This window comes from Pseudorca crassidens, chromosome 11 (assembly GCF_039906515.1).
Source record: "Pseudorca crassidens isolate mPseCra1 chromosome 11, mPseCra1.hap1, whole genome shotgun sequence".
Lineage (NCBI taxonomy): Eukaryota > Metazoa > Chordata > Mammalia > Artiodactyla > Delphinidae > Pseudorca > Pseudorca crassidens.
The window spans coordinates 3,617,479-3,632,488 of record NC_090306.1 but is presented as its reverse complement, the minus strand read 5'-3'; the positions used below and the strand labels follow the sequence as shown (position 1 = coordinate 3,632,488).

At 54.5% G+C, this 15,010-nt stretch overlaps 1 protein-coding gene across 8 annotated transcripts in view; it reads left to right on the top strand.

Moving 5' to 3' along the window:
* The first annotated feature begins 282 nt into the window (after positions 1–282).
* TSPAN11 (tetraspanin 11) overlaps positions 283–15,010 on the top strand; it is a 64,243-nt gene continuing 49,515 nt past the window's right edge. For 5 of the 8 annotated variants that reach the window (XM_067695435.1, XM_067695434.1, XM_067695433.1 and 2 more), the window contains exons 1-2: positions 283–419; positions 2,336–2,469. The gene's annotated coding sequence lies outside the window, so the exon portion shown is untranslated. The remainder of the gene's footprint in view (positions 420–2,335; positions 2,470–15,010) is intronic. The other 3 variants (XM_067695436.1, XM_067695431.1, XM_067695437.1) reach the window with 2 other exon arrangements.

Below are 15,010 nucleotides of genomic sequence, written 5' to 3'. Positions count from 1 at the left end.
CCTGAGGGGTTTCACGCCCCACTAGGGGCCCACTGGGGGGACAGGGAGACCTCCGGGAGGCCCGGGTAGGGTGTCTGCAAGCCGCCCGACTTCCATCCATCCACCCATCCATCCATCCATCCATCCCCCCTCCTCGCAGGGACCCCGGGGCCACCGCACAGCTGCCCTGACTCGGACTGGATTCGCTTCGTGCGCTCTGAACGGGAGAAAGGCCAACCCCTAACAAAGACGGGCGGCCGGCGGGGCGGCGGGAGAAGGAGCCCGGGTATTGGAGGGGCCGGGGGTGGGCGCTCAGGAGGCGGGGCGCGGCCGCAGGAAGTGCAGAGCGAGCGCGGGGCTGAGCGCGGCTGCGGTCCTCACCCGCTGGCCCTGCAGCCCCGCCCCGGCGCCGGCGGCCTTCGCTGCGGAGCCCGCGACCGGTGAGTGCGGGCGGGGGCGCGGGAGGGGGCCCGGCGGCCGCTCGGGACTCCCGCGGGAGGGGCTGGGAGTTGCGTGGCCGAGCGCGGCCCGGCGGGCCCGGGCAGCCGACTCCCGGGAGGATGGGGGCAGGATGGGGCGAGCACGCACCGCTGGCTGCCGTGTTCCCATCCGTCCTCCGGAGACTGCCCGTCTGCACTTAGTGTCTCGGGAGGGAGCTCGGGACCTCAGTGCGCGTCTGTCTCTCCTCCAAACGTCATTCTCTTTGTCCACCTGGACTTCTGGTGGCTCTTATGCACGGGCCCGAGGTGACAGGCCCAGAGCCATCCTAACTAGAATGGGTACAGCCCTTGGTTCCGTACCCCCGGCAAGGCCTTGCCCAGTGTTGGCAGCTGGCGTGTCTCCTGTGCGGGCACAGGATCGTTCTCGGTGGGTCCGTCTGCCTGCCAGGGTGGTCCACAAGTTTCATGGGCGCATCTGTGCATTTGGGGGAACCCGGCTCTGCAGCCCCTGTCACCTGCGTGTCCTCCCTGTTCCTGTGCCTGCAGCTGGCTGGCTTGGTATGGAAGGACAGGAGGTGTGGAAGGTTCTAGGTGTATTGTTTTCACCAGCTGTACGTTCACACACATGACTTGGCTGGAAATATGAAAGGGGCATCTCAAGCTGGGTCTCAGTTGCCGAGGGTGCGGGGGTGAGCGTTGGCCGTCTCAGCACATGGGCACCCACTGTGGGGCAGGGTGGCGTGGAGAGAGAAGGGAGCTCCTGGAAAAACCCCAAGTGCACCCTAGGGCCTAGGGTAGGTGGCCGTGTGGGAGAGACCTGGGTGGTGTTCGGCCGGAGCGGGTGGTCTGTGGTTAGCTGTGGGCAGCTGGATTAGAGGTGGAGTTGGAGTCCTGGGTTTGAACCAGAACTTGGTGGAGGGTCACCACGGCAGTAGCGTGTTCCCTGCGCCTGTCCCCCTGGGACTCAGTTGCTTCGTGTGCAAAATGGGACTAATGACTGCTGTCCTGCCCACCTCGGGAGGTGTCTGGAGGCTCAAGTTGGCTAAGCAAAGTGCTTTGACAGCGGGGAGGCTCCAGGGACAAAGGGTGAAGGCCAGGCCCACGGGCGCGCCGATCGGGCTTTGGGGAATGCCTCGGGGGCCAGGTCTCTGGGCTGCAGCAGCAGCTGTCTTCATACCGCTCCCTAGAATATTCCAGAGATAGGAGTGTCTGCCCGGTGCCGGGCCTCGATCTCTTGGAGCGTGATGTATTCGCAGGCCTGCCTGGTGCTGCCCCTTTGGTGTGGACGCTTCCACAGCACAAGAGGACAGCCGGCTTGGCAGGTCTTCAGATCATAGCCCTGGAGCAGCTCAGCTGTGCAGAGACCCTCCTCCAGGTGGGCTGGGACCTTCACAGCCACCGGCTGGCTTTTGTCTGCTTGTCACCACCACCAGAAGCAGTCAGGCCACAGTTCAGGCCAGGGAGATGGCAGAGGAGGGAGCTCTCTGTCCCTGGTCACCAGCCTCAGGGTTCCATCTTCCGGTCACAGGGCATCCTCTAGAACCAACGCTGTACCTGCCAAGGAGGGCAGGGAGGGCGTCAAGAGTCCTCACAGCCCCAGACACCGGGATGTGGTTGTGGTTTGTCACCCCTGGATGTCACCTGTCACCAAGGCTTCTTGGCCCGTAGTAGCTGCTTCGTAAAGCAGCCCTGGAAACCCGGGTTCAGTGCAGCTCGGCTTCCTACCCGCTGTGTGACCTGGGGAAAGTCCCTTGGCCTCTCTGGGTCTGTTTCCTCGTTGGTCAAAATCAGCATCTTTCCAGATTATAGTTCTGGTCTCAGCTCACATTCCACGTCCTCAGAGAGGAGGTGACCCTCTATCCAAAGTGGCCACCTCCCGGCCTCCGTCACATTGCCCTGATCTGTTTCCTTCCTAGCACTCTCCGCACCATCTGAACCGCTCTCAGCTGCATCCAGCCACGCTGAGAGCTTTGCCGAGGAGGGACCTCCTGTTACCTGCTGGCTCACCGCACCTGGAGCCTAGTAGGTGCTCCGGAGAAGCTGTCAGTGAGTGAGTAACTCAATAAGGGAGAGGGATGCGCGTCTTTCACATCGTGCTCCTGGGAGCTTGTGAGGGGGGAGCGGGCCCACAGGCAGGGCCCTGGGCTCTGCACACCCCAGCTCGGGACTGATGTGAGTTAGAGGCTGGCTTCCATATAGGACTTCCTTTGAAGAAAGGGCCCTCCCATTAAAATAAAACTAGAAAGCCATTGCATCCGAAGACGATGGGGCCTTTTCAACTCCAAGTTGAAATTACAGTACTGGGACGGGGAGTAACGCACACTCAGCCTTCGGGGATGACCAAAGGCTATGGTTCAGACATGCAGAGCTGTCATCCCATCAACCATCACTGCTTGGCCGTGGAATTCATGATATGGTTGCTTTTTTGCAACTGGTTTAATTTCCTGAGCTTTGGGTCAAGATTAACGTGAAGAGGATTCTGCATCATGGGGTGTGCGGGGTTCTGGACCAGAAGGAAGCAGTGGACATCACAGAGTGGATAGGAGACACGCTGATACTGGTGAGCTGCCTGTGCGGGGTTCCCGTCTGCCATCATCCTCCTTTGGGTGTGTCCCAGGCAGACTGCCCAGATGCACGTGTCTCTCCCCAGTAGTTTGCTCCGCCTGGTTTTTCTGAAGTAGTTGGTAGTGGAGGACGCCCTTCTCTCTGAGTGATTCCTGAACCTGGAGAGCCAGGTGGATGGCATGCCACGCCCTATATTGAAGCAGCCACGGAAAACATCCCTCCTTTGTCGCTTCTTGTAAATTCATTTGTGAATGGCGGGGTGACTCCCCTGTCCGGTGCTGTGCCCAGGTTTGGGGCACAGAATACAGTTCATCACCACCTTTGCTAAACCCCAAGGGCTGGGCGTCAGTAGTCCGCCCAAGGACGGGGAAGGAGGTTGAGTTGTTTGTGGGGTTGTTTTAGGTGGCTGGTTGAGGAGAGAGACGGGAGAAGTGGACAGAAGGGACTGAGTGCAGGACACAGCCCTCTGCTAATTCCTCTGACGTTGACCTTGCTTCTTGTACGCGTCCCTGCTGGGCTGACGCTTGTGCGTTCCCGGGTCCAGAAGCTTTAACCTTCCAAGAGGACACAGGCAGAGGGCAGAGCCAATAGAGGTGGTGGAGGGGGGAGAGGGGTTCGGGAGGGTCAATATTCTCACGTTCCCTGTGTGCCACAGGCCTGAGACTAAGAAAGACCCAGCCCTGACCTCCGAGCAGCCAGTTGTGAAGGAGATGAAACTTACTCCCGGAGGAGAGGCGAGAACAGCTGAGTGCAGACTGCAGCGGGGGTGGGGGGGGGTCTCACCCAGGCCACAGCTGGAGCTCAGATAAGGGTCTGGAAAGTGCCAGGGGGCAGAGAGCCCGGGCGGTCAGCTGTCCAGCCGGGAATCTGGACTCTGCCTTCTCCTGAGCGCCTTCCGTGACCTTTCCTGCTCTGTAAGCGGAGGAGACGGTCTCTAGGTCATAGCCTGGCTTCAGGTCCCCGAGGCTTCCCCCCACCCCAGGCCAGCCCCGTCCCTTACCTCCTCTGGGTGCCCTTCCAACTGGGCCATTCCCCTCCCCACCTGGCTGTGAGAGGAGCTGGCTGTATTCCAGAACTTCTGCCATCCGTGCTCACTGCCCCCCTCCTCAGGGGCTATGCACATGGCCCTTCTGAAAGGCTTAAGGAGCTTTGCTGTCAAATACCAAGAATTCAAGACTTGAGGATGTTACAGAGGTTGAGGAAACGTTACGGGAAGTTGCTCGGCTGGGTCCCCGATCTGCTGAGATCACGAGTAGGGTACCCAGACCCTCTCCAGTGGTAATGTGTGTTGGCGGGGGGAGGTAACCCAAAGTGGTTCTCACCTCGTCCTGACATATGGGTTCTTCCTCTTGTTTTTAAACACGGACCCCATGTTTTGAAAGTTTTTTATCAGCCAGATTTCAACATAAATGAAAATTTGTTTCTCCATCTGAAAAAATGATTCAGAGCCACAAAACTGAAAGGGATTCACTCTCCAGTGCCCACCTTTCTGGTTTGTATCACTTACATTTTTTCAGAATCAGCTTATGTTATTTACTAACAGATTCTAGTGTGTTTCAAAGGCTCAGAAGAGAAAAAAGACAAAGGACAGGAGTGAGCTGTTTGTGTCGGTTTGCCTGAGGTCTGGAACCGATTGCAAAATTTTAATAAAAAAGCATTACCTATCCTGGTTGACCGTGTAGAGTGGTAGCTGAACTCTGAAGCATTTTTGACAGGTAAAAGCCCAAGTTTCATGAAATATCGTAAAGAGATTTCCCTCTCAGAAGCCCCTTTACTAGACACGTACGAGGGTTCTGACGTTTGGAAAACAATGTCCCATACCCGGGTTTCAGAATGGTGTACCTCACCCCTGCTGGAGGATGGAAATTGACTTTCTTTTCCTGGCAACCAGCACGAAGCTGGGCGAGCGGTAGGGGTTCAGTAAATGTCCACTGGGCGGATATTTCAGAAGCACTCCTCAGCCATGCCTAAGTCTGTGCCTGAAAGAGAAATCCCTACGCCCGCGCCCTTAACTCAAAAAGCAGGACAAAGTGCCTATCGGTACTGAAACACAAAGCTTTTTCCTTTCTTCCGTGGCCTCTTTATTGACTTGTCATGATGTGGTTTTTTTACTTGCTTTTTAATGACATTGTACGTAAAGAAAAATTAAAGTTTTGAATGGCTTGCATGAATTTTACATTCGCCTTTATGTTGTGCACCGCCTGTTTTAAGTGTAAATAGACGTGCATTTCACTCGTCCGCTGAAACACCAGAATGACGCGATCCCTATTTCACAGCTCGTGTGCGCATGTGTATTTTGTTCCTATCAGGACAGTAGACATGGGGCAAGAAACTAACTCAGGTGTTTCTGTTTCACTTCTTGATACACACACGTTCCATCAACACACACCACCTTTGGCCTAGCGGCGAAGGAGGGACAGAAGGGAAAGGGAAAAGGCTGTCCTTCCTTTCCTCCTGTGTCATCATTTTCAGTGTACGTGGGTGAGTCATGCAGGAGGTAGCAGAAATCGGGAAAGACAGGCTATCCCAGGACGGCCCCTGGTTGTTGGCGTTTCTCAGAATGCACAGCGTTCTGTCGGCTTTGAATCAAGCTCGGGTTCCAGCAGGGAGCCTGGCCTCCCAGGCTGCTCTGTCATGGACGTGACTCCTTACCTGTACTCTCTCTGAGGCTTTCTGAACCCCGCGCATCAAGGATGGCCTGGGATTCTGTGCTCCTGGGGCATCAGGAACACCAGGTCAAATGCGGCCTCACACTGTGTGTATCTCCCCAGCTCACATTCATGCCCACCGTCCCATGCGACTTCACTTACAAAACACAGGTTCAAAGATAAATTATTAAGAATTCTGAGATGGGGCTTCCCTGGTGGCACAGTGGTTGGGAGTCCGCCTGCCGATGCAGGGGATGCGGGTTCTGCCCTGGTCCGGGAGGATCCCACGTGCCGCGGAGCGGCTGGGCCCGTGAGCCATGGCCGCTGGGCCTGTGCATCCGGAGCCTGTGCTCCGCAACGGGAGAGGCCCGCGTACCGCAAAAATAAAAAAAAAAAGAATTCTGAGATGAAACAGCCGAGCATTAAACCAGGCACGGGGCCCTGTGAGGCTAGACTTGTTTTGGGCCCAGGAAGCCAGCGAGGACCCTCCTGTGGGTCACAGTTGTGGATGGTGGCCCAGTTAGGGCAGAACTAATCCTTTAAACAAGTGGGCTGGGTAAGTGCTCTCGGATCCCTGTTTGTGATTTATATCTTGGGAAAATGCTGGAGGCTGCCGTTTCCTTTCCAGGCCTCCACCCTCCTGCTTTAAATCATTTACATTTTTTAAAAGTCAGCTTAGGTCATTCACTAACAGGTTCTAGGGGTTTTTAAAGGTTCAGAAGAAAAGAACAAAGGAAAGGAGTGGAGGTGGGTGTTGTCCATTTCGTCTGAGGTCTGGAACAGATTGGAAAGCACAAAGCCTCTAGGAGTTCTGAGGCCCGTTTAGAGACGCTCACCAGCTGCTCCGGGTACGATTATTTTTATGCCCAAACTGAGCAGATAGGTTGGGACAGAGGAGGGAGTGGCCTAGTGACCAGGGACCCAGGGCTCTCAGGGTTGGAGAGTAGGGGGAGGGGGAGAAGGGGCCACGTGCAGGTGCCATGTGACTCCACAGTTTGGAGTGGGTTTTGCACACACAGATGCTTAGGGAAGCCAGGAATTTTATTCCAGAAGAAAGAAACTCCTCTGTCTGTGGGCAGAGAGGGTGAGACAGGAAGTTAGAACCAGGAGCCTTGGGAGAGAATGAAATACTCAGAAGGCAGTTTGCACTTTCAGACAGCTCTGAGCACGTCGCTGAGGGCTTTTAAGTTGCTGGAAACCGAAAGTTCCAAGCAAGTTCTAGGAAGCAGGTACTGGTACCGTGAGCTGGAGGAGGGTGGAAGGAAGCCCACCCGCCCCCCTTTTTTTTTAACATCTTTTTTGGAGTATCATTGCTTTACAATGGTGTGTTAGTTGCTGCTGTATCACAAAGTGAATCAGCTATACATACATATATATCCCCATATCCCCTCCCTCTTGCGTCTCCCTCCTCCCACCCTCCCTATCCCACCCCTCTAGGGGGTCACAAAGCACCGAGCTGATGTCCCTGTGCTATGCGGCTGCTTCCCACTAGCTAGCTATTTTACATTTGGTAGTGTTTATATGTCCATGCAGCTCTCTCCCTTCGTCCCAGCTTACCCTTCCCCCTCCCCGTGTCCTCAAGTCCATTCTCTACGTCTGCATCTTTATTCCTGTCCTGCCTCTGCCACCCCCCCTCCCTTTTTAATGTAGAAAGAAAAACTGGGTTAGAAAGAAACAGCGATGATAACAAGTAAAAGATTAGCGGGAGAAACCATGTTTACATCGTACATTTAGTCCCTTTGAATCGGTCTGCCTTCTACCTTGGTTTTAATTTACTGTATGATTAATGCTGATTGTGAGTTGCTGATTCCATCATTAGATTTAATAATTGCATAACGGGCTGTTCTCCAGGGCTCTGCAAACTGTTTTTGGATGACCTGCAAGCTGAGGATGATTTTTACCTTTTTTTTTTTGCGGTACGCGGGCCTCTCACTGCTGTGGCCTCTCCCGTTGCGGTGCACAGGCTCTGGACGCGCAGGCTCAGCGGCCATGGCTCACGGGCCCAGCCGCTCCGCGGCATGTGGGATCTTCCCGGACCGGGGCACGAACCCGCGTCCCCTGCATCGGCAGGTGAACTCTCAACCGCTGCGCCACCAGGGAAGCCCCGATTTTTACCTTTTTAAAGGGCTGAAACAAACAAAAAACAAAGAAGGACATACAGCGGAGGCCAGAGGCCCGCAAAGACTGAAACATTTGAACTGGTCCCGTGCAAAAACGGTTTGCTGGGCCATAGCCGTCAGCCCCAGGCTGTGACCGTGGACAGCTCAGCACCCAGGGCTCTGGATGTGGGCACTGCGGCTGGAGGGAATCTTAGCCTCTGAACCAGGATCTCTGGGCTGCTCCCCTCTGAGATCCCGACCGAGTTCACCTGGGGTGAAGCCTGGGAATAAGGGTTTTTTACATTCCTTGGCGGGAGGGGTGGGGAGGGTGTCCTAGTGCAGCTAAGGTTCAAAATCACTGCCCTAAGGCAGTAATTCTCAAAGCGAGGTCTTCGACCTGCAGTGTCTGCAGTGTCAACATCCCCCAGCTGGTTAGAAATGCAAAATTCAGGACCCCACCTGACCTGCCAACTCAGGAACTCTTGGGGGGAGGCGGGGAGCAAACTGCGTTTTAACCAGCCCCCCAGGGGATTCTGATGCACCTCAAGTTTGAGACCACTGCTCTTCGGCTTGGCCTTTCAAACTTAAACCTTCCTGTTTGCAGGCGAACGTCAGAGATGGTTAGGTGGAGAAGGCAAGACAGGAGGAAGCCAGCGGGAGGGGATAGCAAGGCCTTGAAGGTTATTTCAAGGCTGGACGTAACTGTAGTTGTTATTTTATACACAACCAAGGCCCTGGGAGGTGAAATGGTTGCAGGAAGCAGAGCTTGGGACTAGAATAACACTACCACCTACAACAATCATGTTATCCTTAACAGATATCATAAATAGCAATTTTAGCTTTGGGTGCTATTTTCCATTACTACAGATGTGATTGTCTTTTAGTACATTAACTTATAGAAGGTACCCATGTGGTAAATGCAGGATTTAAGCACACTGCTGAGCTATCTTGAAATCATTTGAATGAACATTATACATGCCTGGGAAGTCGGAAGGCTGTATTGCTGACCATCACCTCATAACTGAGGGTGAATTCTGTTCTCCCAACCACTCCCTCAAGGGAAGGCAGATCCCCTCAGGATACTTCGCCCCAACTGCTGGCCCTCCAACAATGTAGCCCATGGGGCATTTGTAAAAATGTCACAGGGATTAGAACCTACTGATGTCCTGCTATGTGCCAGGCACTGTGATAGGTTTTAACATACATTATCTCCTACAGTCATCGCAGTGCTCTTATCCCCATTTTATAGTTGGGAATGTTGAGGCTCAGAGAGGTTAAAGACTTTCCCCAAATCCCGCAGCTGACAAACCCGGGGATGTCTGGCCTCAAGATCGGTGGAAGTGGAGGGGAAGCTTGCCCGCAATCAGGCATGATGTGGCATTTCAGTAAATCTAAGCTGGGGAGCCTATGAACATGTAAAGCAATTACTCCCAGTTCTCCCAAGCCTTGCCCAGTGTCCTGGGTGTCCTTGGAAGGGTGTGAGTCCACCCAAAGGCTGGATTGCCCATGTGCTATCTTAGAAAGAATTCAAGGGCCAGAGGCACACGAGCATCCAGGGATAAAGACTCCATCTGGGTTGTCAAAAATGCAGTTGCTCCCCACAGAGCTGGCTGGGTTCTTAAATTCCTCCTTCCTCATTTGGAAAATTAGCAGCTAAATTGATAGATTTTACATATTACATACTATCATCGCTATCAGTAGTAACAAGGCATCCTTTTAGAGTTTTCACGTCTCCAGGGCACTCTACGCTCCTTAGCTCCCGCTGTCCTGGTGTTGGTGGCCTTGGTTGTGACCAGAGGCAGCAAGAGCTCAGAGATCATGACCGTGGGGCAGCGCTGTGAGTCTGCAGCTCCCCGCAACCCCCAAACTAGGACTGAGGACCAGAGATACGGGTTTGAGTCCCAGCTCTTACCTGGTGAGACTGGAGAAATGGCCTCCACCCTCTGGGCCTCCCTGGCCAACACGTGAGGCTGAACTGGTGTCTAAGAAGTCTCTTCTCCACCTTCTAGACCTGGGACATGCGGGCAGCTTTCCAGACCTTGGGAACAATGGGTAGTGATGCTCCTGGTGATGATGTAATTGGTACCCGATAAGGGAGCCGATGTGGGCAATAGCTAGGATATTCTGATGCCAAGTCCGTTTCTATAACATCCTCCCTCTGGAACTCATGGAACTACAGTTCTTTTTTGGAAAGAATTAGGGTAACAGTGCGGGGGTTGCTGGTTAGTTGCCATGTGCGTACATTATTTCCTTGCCCAGAAAGGTCAAGTATCTCTAAAAAGACAAGTTTCTGTATGCTTGGCTCTCCTGCAGGGGGAAGATTCTAATACTTTCCAAGGTGGGGGTTTCTAAGGTTTCTTAGGTTTCTAAGGTTTCTTAGGTTTCTAAGGTTTCTTAGGTTTCTAAGTCCGTAGAAAATATGTTTTCACAGACCTGGGATGAAGAAACATGGCTTATTTATCAGGGAGCTTAGCAGCTTCCAAACTCTCTTTGATAAATTACATCATCTCCTGGACTTAAGACCTAGCAGATTTACATCCAAGACCCAAAGTGAAAATGGGAGTTTAGAATTGGATGCATGAACGTCCTCTCCCACAGCCTTGCACACACACGCACATAGATACACCATCCGTGTGTCTGGCAGAAAGCAAGTTGAAGCGGGGTCTGGATACCCGGGACACCTGGCTTCCTCCCCAGCTTGGCCTCTGCTGCATCCTTGGGGCCAACGGGGTCTCTGAGCCTGTGTCTAAGACACAGCCCTTCCCGTAGGAGTTCATAGTTCAGGTCTTATCTGTACCTACCCGAAGAAGGAACCTTGACCTTTTTGTGGAGCAATGTCATAAACCCCTTTGGGGATGTGCTAAAGCCTATGGGACCCCAGCACGTAAATAGTAACATTTTTCCATACAGTTTCAGGGGCCTCCACGTTATAACTCCTTGGAAGGAATGGTCTTTCAGGCTTACTTCTCAGCCACGGTGTCCCGCTCCAGAGACAAGACAGGCACTGTTTTGAAAGCAAATGAGAAATTGTACCAATCATCTCTGGGAACAGAGATGAGTTTTTGTGTCATTTGGGCTTTTTTTTTTTTTTTTAATTTCCCGATGCCTGGAAAGGAGGGTCTGTGCCTTTCTGACTCCCAGGAGCAGGTTGTGAACGTCCGTAAGCCAAAGTCACGTGCACCGTGATATAGGCTTCTCCAGGGCCCCTCCTGCCCGCCAGAGCATCGCCCCTGCAGCCTGGCTAGTCCCTTAGAGCCACAAAGCCTTCAGACCGCCATCGATCATCCCCTGGACGGAGGCGCTGCTGCTGCTGGTGTGATGGGGGGAGGGGCCAGCTGCGCTTCACCCACACTTCCTGGCCTTCACGGTCACTCTCTCGGAGGTCCGCATCCTCTTACCCCTGGAGGGCGGAGGGGGAGACTGGCTCAGGTACTTGGGTGACCTACCCAAGGTCACACAGCTGGTACGGGTGACGTTAATTTTCCCTCCGTGTATGTGAAAGCCCAAACGAAACATCAGAGAACCATGCTGGGGGCGGGGGTAGCAGTGTCGTCAGGGCGTCCGTGTCCGGGGGCTTGGGTCCCCAAGTCAAGCCTGGTGGCAAGTCCTTGTTGAGTCTGAGGGCTGGGACCATTGTTAATGGGCCCGATTGTTTCCTGCACCATCTGGACCGGTGGTCCCCAACCTTTTTGGCACCAGGGACTGGTTTCATGGAAGGCAATTTTTCCATGGCCGGGTGGGGGTCGGGGGGCTGGTGGACGGTTCAGGCGGTGATGCGAGCAGTGGGGAGCGGCAGGTGACGCTTCGCTCGCCCGCCCGCCCGCCGCTCACCTCCCGCTGTGCGGCCCGGTTCCTAACAGGCCACGGCCCCGGGGGGGTTGAGGACCCCTGCTCTAGACTATGAGGAGTGTGTCTTACCCCCTTCCCTGCTCAGTACCCACAACGGAGGAAGTGCACCCTGGTCTCTAAGAACAGCATCACCCCCAGTTCCTCCAGCTCCATTGTGAGCCCCGAATCCAAGCTTGGGAGGCCCACAGGCCCAGACTGTCCCCCGCTTCTGCCAGGCTCACTGGAGGGCTGTGGGTGTGGGGGGGTTCCCTCCACTCTCAGGGTCATGTTCACCCAGCCCTTCCAACCTTCTATGATTTCTACAAGGCACTAGCACCCGGGTGTCAGCTGGACCACCGACGGGTGGATGGCGGAGTGATGCGAAGACCTGCTTCCGATGCTTCCAGCCTAACCCTGCGCCAGCGGGGCTGGAGCAGAACCACCTGGCTGGCATCTCTGGCCGCCGCCTCCTCTGGGCCTGCGTGTGGTTGGCAGCCTTTTCGCCCAGCCCTGGTCACAGGGCCTCAGCCCCCAGGGTCCCGGTGCAGCTTCCAAAGACCCAGCCCAGGCTCAGGCTCCCTGGCTGAGTCCAGGGCCTGGACAGTGTGAGTCAGATGCACTGGGAGCCGCCTTGCGGGGAGAGAAGGGGCCAGTCCTCCTGACCCGGGGTCCCCAGGCCCAAGCCGAGGGCACGGAGCAGAGCAGAGCAGAAGCCTCCTGGCGGAGATGCTCTCACCGTCAGCTGGGAGTGGGGCACGAATCAGCAAAGCCTGATGCCACGGCCAGAACTGGAGAGCAGCCCACATAGTGAACCGGCCCGGCAGGACCCAAAGTAGACGTGCTCCTGGGGGGCCCGACACTGGAAGCCTGGGCAGGACGGCCTGCCACGCTGTCTGGGAGACGGGGGAGCAGCACAGGGAGTGGATGAGGGGGTGGATTTGTATTTCAGACTGGCTCGTGTGCCCTCCAGTGAGTTTCCTTGTCTGTGCGCTGGGGACGCTAAGAGCGCCGGCCTCTTCGTCCTGCTGAGAGCTGCTCACCCACTGGCCTTATTATATATCTGTGCAAGTGACCTGAGATAGTGACAGTGGTAACGTTTACGTTATGTGTAGTTTGCCACAATAAAAAAAGAAAGAGAAAGAGTAGAGTGGGGTTGAGGCCAGCGGGGACCATCACACGCCAAACTATCAAGTGAAAGACTCCTCAGATGATCTCGGACGTTACTTTCAGTTCTAGAAATATCCTCTGGGTCTATGATATAGATTTCTGGGATTTAAACCGCCCCCCCCCAGCTCTCCCCTGGCTCACCTGACCATGGACAGTGCAGGGTGGCTATGGAGTTAAAGCATAAAGAAGCTCACGCCTGCATGGTCTCAGAGAGCGCTAGAGCGGGTTTCTTTGTGGTTCGGGCTTTGGGGGAGCGGGGAGGGGAGACAGCAATCAAGTGAGCTTAGATGGGGAAGGGGCTTAACACACCCCTTCTGCCAGAGAAGCTGCAGTTCATCTGTTTTATATGTTGAGGTTCTACCAGAAAATTTACTTAAAAGAATGTCCCGTTAGAACACCAGCGTCCTCATTATGTAGATACAGAGGCACACAGAGGGGCAGGGACCTGCCCACGCGCTGGTGCACAGCAAGGGGCACCCTGAGTTAGATCCCCTGGGCCCTGCCCTCCCCCGTCTGCCGATGCCTCTGTACACACCACACCATGTCCATTAGCGGCCATTCCTAGCATCACTCTCTGCGAATCACGGGAAGGGAGGACAGCCCTCGGCGCCTGTCCCTCGCCTGGGGTCCAGGACACATGTTTTCCCCAACCCAGTCCCCCTCGTGCTGAACACCAGCCTTCCCTGGGGGTCATGGCCAAGCAGCCCCCCACGCCTGCACGGGGCCTCACGCGTGTGTCTCCACGTGGGTGATGAAAAGAGCAGCTCTTTCTTGGTGGAAAGCTTAATCCATTCATTCAAAAAGATCAGGGAAATTATAATATAGATCCATCTCTGAGTGTGGGAAAAATTATAGACTGTGTTCTTCGCTATAATTAAGCTGGTTTTAGTGGGAGCAGTAAGTACATCTGACAGCAGTGCATTGTTCTTTTTAAAGGTACTTTTGAGACCCAGTGTATCAGAATTAAAACCCTGCGGTCTTAGTTCAGAGCGGCGGTGATTTTCCTTGGTGGATTTAGGGTCTCACGTCTCATCAGCTTCCGCTGCTCCCCTAGCCCGGTCCACCTGTGCGGGCCGTGGCGGCTGCAGAAGGACTGGATGAGGACGCGAGGCTTCAGACCTTGGTGGTGAAGAGAAGGGGATCTGGCGATAATTTGATTCAGGGGAACATGCGAGACCTGGGAGAGAGCCTGCATAGCGATTCGGTCTAGTTTGGGAATCGTACATCTGAGATTGCATCCTGGCTCTGTGTGTATCCGATCAAGGAAGAATTTGCGGCCCCTGGAGGTGGACTTGGAACAGAATTTTTTTCTTCTTTTTCAATGGGATGTCATACACAGAAGAGTGTCACCCCTAGGATACAATTCAGTGAGAGGCAAGGCTGAATGGCTGTATCAGACGCCTCACAGGACAGCGGCTTAAAGAACAAAATGTGTTTTTCTCTCTTGGAACGGTCCGGGGTAGGCAGGCTGTCCTGCTCCATGAGGTCCTGCAGGGATCTTCTGTCTCAACCATCCCCACGCGCAGTGTGTGGTCCCCAGACCAGCAGAATCGGCACCCCCTGGAAGCTTGTTGGAAAAGCAAATGACCAGGGTGGGGCCCCGGGGGTGGGCCCAGAAACCTGTGTTTGTAAAAGCCTTCCAGGGGATTCTAATAGACTCTACAGTTAAAGAACCATTGCTCTGAGGGGCTGTCCTCGTCTGTGTGGTTGAAACTGGGTTTCAGGCACATCTGTGGCCCAGTTCTTGGGAGGGGGGAAGATGGTGGAGATGTGCAGGGGCAATATTTTAAGGCTCAGGCTTGGAAGTAGCATTTCTACTCACGTTCCTTTGTCAAAAACTACAACACAGCCAGATACAGCCACTTAGACGGTTGGGAAATGTAGCCACTGGTTCAGTGGCCATGTACCCAGCTCCAACTCCATTATAATGGAAGGAGGGGAGGACAGCTTTTGGTCGAACACTAGCCGTCTTGACTACCTGGTGAATCAAACTAAAGTAAGTTTCAATGCACCTCTCCTCCTCTAGAAAAAGGGGAGGATGTCTGCCTACAGGTCACAGTTTAGTTCGTATGTTTAAAAGGGTCCATGGGGTGGGGAGTAGTCAGGTGTACCAGCCCCCACACGTCTTCCCACCCTCACTGCCCACCCTCACGGGTCTTGGGCAGCCCAACCCTGAGACACCCACCCCACCTGCCCTCCCACTGTGTATTGTGCTGCCCAGTCCCTGCTTGGCAACTTCCAGTAAAAGTCAGGATTTCACCCAGCTGGTCCCTTGAGAAGGAGG